This window comes from Lissotriton helveticus, chromosome 10 (genome assembly GCF_964261635.1).
Source record: "Lissotriton helveticus chromosome 10, aLisHel1.1, whole genome shotgun sequence".
Classification (NCBI taxonomy): domain Eukaryota; kingdom Metazoa; phylum Chordata; class Amphibia; order Caudata; family Salamandridae; genus Lissotriton; species Lissotriton helveticus.
The window spans coordinates 1095131939-1095139415 of NC_136071.1; the positions used below are offsets into that span (position 1 = coordinate 1095131939).

Here is a 7477-nt window from a genome sequence, read left to right on the forward strand (position 1 = left end):
AAAGTGTTGGATATCGGAGGAGAATAATTTACTATTCCTACTCCAATGTGTGCAGCAGTAGGGAAAGTGTTGGATAGCGGTTGGTAAAAAATTACTATTCCCACTCCAGTGAGTGCAACAGTAAGGAAAGTGTTTGATAGCGGAGGGGAATCATTTACTATTCCCACTCCAATGCGTGCAACAGTAGGGAAAGTGTTGGATAGCGGAGGGGAATCATTTACTATTCCCACTCCAATGAGTGCAACAGTAGGGAAAGTGTTGGATAGCAGAGGGGAAAAATTACTATTCCCACTCAAATGAGTGCAACAGTAGGGAAAGTGTTGGATAGCGGAGGGATAAAAAATTACTATTCCCACTCCAACATGTGCAACTGTAGGGAAAGTGTTGGATAGCATAGGGTAAAAATTACCATTCCAACCCCAGCCAGTGCAACAGTAGGGAAAGTGTTGGATAGCGGAGGGGAATCATTTATTATTCCCACTCCAATAAGTGCAACAGGAGGGAAAGTGTTGGATAGCGGAGAGGAGAAAATTACTATTTCCCCTCCTGCGATTGCAACAGTAGGGAAAGTGTCAGATAGCGAAGGGGAGAAAATTACTATTCCCACTCTAGCAAGTGCAACAGTAGGGAAAGTGTTGGCTAGCGTAGGGGTATAAATTACTATTCCCACCCCTAAAAATGTAACACATATATTAAAAAACAAATGCAATATAGAGCACCTACATTTAAAATACATACTAAAATACATAACACTAACTAAAAAACTATATTTTTTCAACTATATTTTTGCAAATGATATTAATGACTTCGATATTTTAGAAAACAATATTTCTTACCTTAAACTTGATATACTTGAACCCGATATTCTTGCAGTCGATATTTATGTCTCTCGATATTTTGCACTCGATATTAGTGCAAGTTGACATTTCCAACTCGATATTCTGACTGTTTACCAATTATGAAAAAGTGACACTGTGCAGCAAGTCAGCTTGCTGCGCTGCTTGTCAGTGAAAGGGCAGGAATGGGCCGCATATAACACAGTACGGTGCATTCTGCCTTTTCCCAGCGCTGGCGCACAATGTGCTGCTTAGAACCAATGCTGGCCCATTTGCCCCATGTTGCGAGGGTGCCTGCATTGTAAGCAGGATATTTTTGGTGCAGGAAGGCACACCTTCCTGCACAAAAACAACCATGAGAGGCATTTTCCTCTTTCTATGTGTGCTGCAGAATGCACCACACATAGAAAGAGGAAATAACGTGAAGAAATGAAGATGTTTTCAATGTTACGCCTCCACTGGGGATGAACATCATTTTGGCGTATTCCCAGGTCTACCAGTAACGGTAAAGCTTGGAATGCGTCAAAATCCATGGGTGTTACATGGGAACACCCATGCAAGGCCCATGGAACGCCTCTCCGGGGCAGAGTAACATAACGCAGTGATTTGCGCTGCGTTGTGTTATTCTGAATTTATCAAGCCACTCAGGACCACGCAAGGGGGCTTTGCGTGGCTTCATATATCACATCTTAGGGGTTGCTCTCTCTTTAACATGGTGCAAATGTGATGCAACCCCTTACTAAATATGGCTCCTAGTGTATTATGCAGTTTCATTTTATGGCACACTTGCAGACTAAATACTAAGGGGGTTATTAGGATGATGGGCGGACTTAGTCCGCCCGCCATCCTATCGGGACTCGGGACCACCCGCCATAAGGGCGGGGGTCCCGTGGGTGGTATTAGGATGCATCCGCCACTGTGGTGGCAGCATCCTGCATTTATAACATTGTGGTGGGCGGTGCTCTCTGCACCGCCCGCCACAATGCCTTAAATGCATGTATGCATTTGCATACACAATGTGGCAGGCACCGTGCGGTGCCTACTGCATTGTATATGCAAATGCAGGGGGGTACCACAGGTACCCCCCGTGTGCACCCCCCTCCCCTCCTTCACTTTGAGGGCCCGCAGGGGGCCCCAAAAGTGAAGACTGCATGCCTTTCCGTGGCGGCATTGTCGCCACGGAAAGGCATTGTAAAATGCCCATCATAATATGGCTGGCGGTGTCTGATAGACACCGCCACCATATTATTCCTTTTCCGCCCCGGTCGCAAGGCGGACGGTCTTTCCGCCTGCCGAGGTCCCCCCCCCATACTAATATGGCGGGGGGGAACGAGTGTGGATGTCGGGCAGATTGCCCCTGCCAGGCTGGCGGTGGCTGCCGCCAGCCTGGCGGGGGCAATCCGCCCAACATCCTAATGGGCCCCTTATTGTCTGTTGACTGTACCTATCTAGACATGTATGGAAGATGTAACTATAATCATGTGTGAATGTAAGCCACAGTGGGGTCCTGTCCTAGATATATGTGTTTAGTGTTCATTATCTGTAGTAAATCTGTTACTATGATATCACATAGTGGAACTTGGGAGTATAAAGGCAAAGGGCGTACATCATTTGTTCAACAAGTTGGTCGAGTAGATCTGAGACTGTAACTGGGCACTGCTGGTTTCCCACTTTGTGAACAGACTGTGGCACCGAGTGTTGTTTCCCCTGGGTCATGCCCATTGTGTGTTAGGGTCCAGTCCAGGTTTCTGATCACACATTCACTCATGAGCGTTTTTCTTGTTTCCAAGTCTAATCATTCCTGGCACATAAACAAAAGCAGATGAATAAGGTAAGAAAAGGACAGGCCAAGAGTATACAATTTGTTGACATGCAGAAGCCGGGATTAATAGCCATGTCTGGAGAAAGGTATGACTCTATGGGTATTCATGTATGGGTGGTCTTTTAGTGTAGCGATATCAGGCCGTCCTACCTGGCGTCAGGAACGCTGCCGCACTACATCTCCCAGAATCCCCTGGGCCGAGGCAGTACGGAGATTGGGGGCGGCTGGGTTACTTAAGCACCTCCCAGGAAGAGGAGGGTGCTTGTCAATCCTTCCCGAGACTCAGGTCCAAGCCGGATGTCAAAGCGAGTCCCGCTGTGGAAAACGACGCAGAGAAGCCGAGACTGACGCTTGAAGTAAGCGGACGCTTGCTTTCCCGCCAGAGAGGACGCCGTTGGAAGGTAGCGGACGCTTGCCTTCCCGCTTCAGAGGACGCCGTTGGGAAGTAAGCGGACGCTTGCCTTCCCGCCTTAGAGGACGCCGTTGGAGCACCGCGGACGCTTGCCTTCCCGCAGGAAAGGTAGGGGTAACGCGCAGCTGTGCGAGCGAGACTTTATATTTAGGTTTTTGTTTCCCAGAGAGAGTGCACCCACTTTCGTACTTCATCCCCCTGAGGGCCGTAGTGAAATTAACTACGTGGACCCTTCCACGCATTATTCCTGATACGCCTCGAACCTTTTGTCTTCGTGTCGCAACTGCCAGAGTGCGGTGACTTCAACCGTCTAGAGCAGTGCTTGGATACTAGGAACACTGGCCTTGCAACAGAAAGGGAGGAAGATTCCCAACGTTCTGAACATTGAGTAAGTGCTCCTCGATATCTTCCTTGATCACGTGGGAGAAGCTCAAACCCTGTGTGTGGTAATAACTCTCCTTTTTAGGTCTCGCGCCTGCGATGCATATGGCAAAGCCATATGCCATCGCGCAGGCGCGATACTATTGCTGGCGGGTCTGCTTCCCAGGAGACAGGAGATGTCACGCGCACGGTGTGGAAAGCGATCGGCGCCGGCCGCGCGCGCGCGTTTCCCAATCTCCTGTCTCTCTGGGAAGCGCCGTGGCAGGCAGCTGAAGCGCGAGCCGCCTCAGGAGGGGGTCTGCGCGCGGCCGCCTCAGTAGGGGGGTCTGCGCGCGGCCGCCTCAGTAGGGGGGTCTGCGCGCGGCCTCGTTACACTCCCTTTCACTTGTGTGCACTGAAAGTGAAGCGAGGTGCGTTTAGCCCGCAGGTAACGTCAGCAGCCGCGAGACCTCCAGCAACAAGTCTGCGGGGATTAACGAAGCCTCTCGGTCATTAGCGCCGGGTAAAAATATGCCTCCCCGGGAGGAAATCATGGCCGGGACTGCTCCAACATTTCACAATGAGCTTTGGCGGGTCCGAGATAGCTTGATAAATCATGGCCGGGACTCCTCACACATTTCACAATGAGCTCCCCAAGCAGCGCAGGGCTCCGTCGTGTCGTTTCGGGAAGCCAAGGGTGTGAACAAGAACGAGATCTGGGAATGCATATTGCAACTGCTTGACTTGCTCACTGATTCTGTGGTGGGTCAAACTATATTCCAGAATCTCTTCTAATAGGATGGAGTCCTCATAATGCATTGTCTGGTCCTATGTACTCACAGTCCTGCATGCAGTGAGACCTATGCACCCATGAGTCCCAGACCCTTTGCTTTTCATCCCTGCGCACACCGCCATGCACATTCAGGCACTCGGGACTCAAACATACAAGCATGCAGACAACAAACCTACATCAACGCACATACATCAACACACACCAGATTTGCTCACTTTATTGTATTGGGTGCAAAAGTTTTCTAAAGGCTTTGAAATCCTGCAGGCAGCAGCTATCTTCAAACACTACATAGCACCTAAGTAATATAATGTTGGTATGAGAATTACTGCAGCTTTGGGGTACACAGTTGTGGGAAAAATCCATGGATGTAATTAAATGCGAGGCTATTTCAGTGCGGTGCACTAAAGTAGTTATGTATTGTTGCATGTTCAATTCCTTATTAGTTATGCAAATGTTAATAATTTCCTGGCCGTACTTGGTTTGTGAGGGCGCGCCTGTGTATGTTATTGAGGGTTGACGTCAGTTTTCTTCGTGTAACTGTGCAGTTCTTCGATACTGATTTTGCACCCCTTGTGTTCTGTGAGGAGGTACTTTATTCCCATCGCTGCACTGTGCTTCAGCGTGCATTAGTTGCCCCCTTGACTTGTCCTCATTATTTCTTTGTTGGTGTTCTAGTCCTTTGGAGGAGGGAAGAATGGCTTCAGCAGGGGGTGGAGTGGCATGTTCTGCCTCTGAGCAAGGCATCGTTTACTTCCTTCTTCACAGCCTCCTTGACGCTGTCGGGAAGAGCTTTTTTTAGGTGACGCTTCCTGAAGGATTGAAGCACTGTATACTGTACTGCTTTTCTTTTCTTTCCGAGCACAGTGCTGATTCTTGGGGCATGTTTTTTTCATTGTTATATTGTGCATTTATATCTTCTCACTCCTGCTCCTCTTCTCCTGTGCATTTCTCCTATTCTACTTTCCTTCCACGTGGGAGATCCTTGAGTGCTTAATTTAGGTCTCGAGTGCAGCCAGACCGTTTCATCCATTGGTCTGTTATGTTAATGCTCGCATTTTCCTTACACCCACTACAGCATGAGACAACTGGGCAGCCCACTGCAGCCATTGCTAACTTTACTGTGATTGACCCCTTCACAGAGGGCACATCTGCCCACAAAGTAGTTCCTTTCAGTGCTGTGGAGTACTATTGCACTAAGTGCTTGTAGAGACAAAAATAATATTATACACCTCAGCCATTTTTTCTTACATTGACGAGGCTCCAGCAGCTTCCCAGTAACAGTTTTGAAAATAAAATACGCATTGACAGACCTATCCGCTTTGCCAACGCTTGTTTTAGGTCTCGTCTAGAGACCACTTTGCCTCGCCGCTTCTTGTTTTCTAGAAAATTCGTAATAAATATATACATAAATACAAATACTTTAGGTCAACTGTCTTTAACAGTTGGTCCGTTCAGGTGTTAGTCACAATTTCCTTCCCCCCACCATAGCATACAGCATGAGGCAGTGAGTCAGGCCACATCATCCACTGACTGTCCAGCACTGCGAGGGACGGCATTTTGCCTGATTACTTGTGCTCGGCCACCTGACAAGGAGTGCATTTCAGCGTCGGGGCTGGTGTACCTCTGCTGCTGGGCCACTCCTTTAGTTATATATATTTTTTATTCTTATTCAAGTGGGGGGCTTTTCACATTGGGAATAACAGTTACAACTAATTGTATGCATGCTAAGACCTGAGGTTTTGGCTTCCTTGGCAATGCTTGTGATTATTTATTTAGTCAACTACTAGACAGTGCAAAAACTTAGAGTGGGCTTAGAACAGGACCCTTGGTTAACATTGGATGGCATTATTGTCACTCATTTGCTTTCTTGTTATTTGATGGCTTGCTTTCCCATTCCTCTGTTTATCCCTCCTTTGGAGCATAGCCTTTTTGTGACCCTTATGGTTGGTTGACTTGTATTCTTCCCCTGCTCACATTTAGGGAACTACATTTTAGGGCTCGTCCTATTAATCGCGCAAGCGAAAATAGGACGAGAGTATTGAGGGCAAAACAAGCTCTGAAACCACCAGGCGGATTACATCGAGTGCATGTGCTCGTGAACGCGCTTACCATTTGCTCCCGAGCCGCCTGCCTCCGAGAGCTTCACTTCAAAGGGATCCACTCCCCCGCCTTTGCACTTTTCACGGCTGCCAGGTAGTGTCTCGCATTTCTCTCCCCCCCCCCCTACAACATTCTTTATCTACTCCGCATATGCTTTACCTTCCCTCGCTCGCTCCCCCCCAGGCTCTTTTATCTACTTGTTCCTATTGCTGTCACAACATGCTTTTCTGCAACATTCAGCATGTGATTTGCGCTTTCACTTTCCAAACAGCCGGTCACTTCCGTCACATGTTTTTTTAACTAACTCATTTTATCTTTCTCCCACTCCTTCCGAGATGTTGTTTATTTATTTATTTTTAATTAAAAAAGTGCCAGATCTGCTAATAATTACAGATGTTGAGCCATCGCCAAGGCTCGAACACTGGTCCCCAGCTCCACAGTTCTCTCTTCTCTCTCCATGCTTGTTCTTTTTAAATTCAGTTGGGAGCACTTCACTTCACTTCCCATGCTCGCTAACACAGCAACACTGTCCTGTCCTTACTACATAGTGCCTTTGTAATGATGAGTGTGGGGGAGTCTCATGCTCCTTACAGTTGAATGAGGCATGCCTTTCGCCTTCCTATGCCTTGTTATGCTCCTCCCGCACTTTTCTTATTTGTTTATTTTACCTACGGCAGTGCTAACACTGCAGCAGAGCGCATGCACACACTACTTAAAAGACACATTAAACATAGATTGTGGAGGTGCTAAGTGGAGACTCAACAGATATGCTCAGGTCAGTTAAATTGTTGTAAGTTTCCAGCAGCTGAAACGTAGAGTGACCTCACAAACAGGCAGCTTCAGAACTTCCACTGTAAAATGCGGCTGCGCTTGAATTACTTGTTTATTTTTCTTTACTTTCTCAGGCTTTTTTAATTAAATATCGTCAGAAGGAAAAGAAGCTGGCATTAGCCCCAGTGTGGTGTGAATGTCCTTTCTTATATTAAAGATGCTGCTGGCCACCTGTCTCGGGTCCCACGGGCAGAACTGGGAGGGAAGGTGCCGCAGCTCTCATACCCAAGTGTGCTCCGAAGTGCGTGAACAGAGCTGCTGGGAGACAGGAACACACTGACAGAGCGAGGAAGTGGCCTGATGTAAAATGAAGTGCTTGGCCA

General features: G+C 47.8%; 1 pseudogene; it reads right to left on the reverse strand.

Moving 5' to 3' along the window:
• Window positions 1-6782, reverse strand: part of LOC144784181 (coiled-coil domain-containing protein 71L-like) — a 28575-nt pseudogene extending 21793 nt beyond the window's left edge.
• Between the last annotated feature and the right edge of the window lie 695 nt (window positions 6783-7477).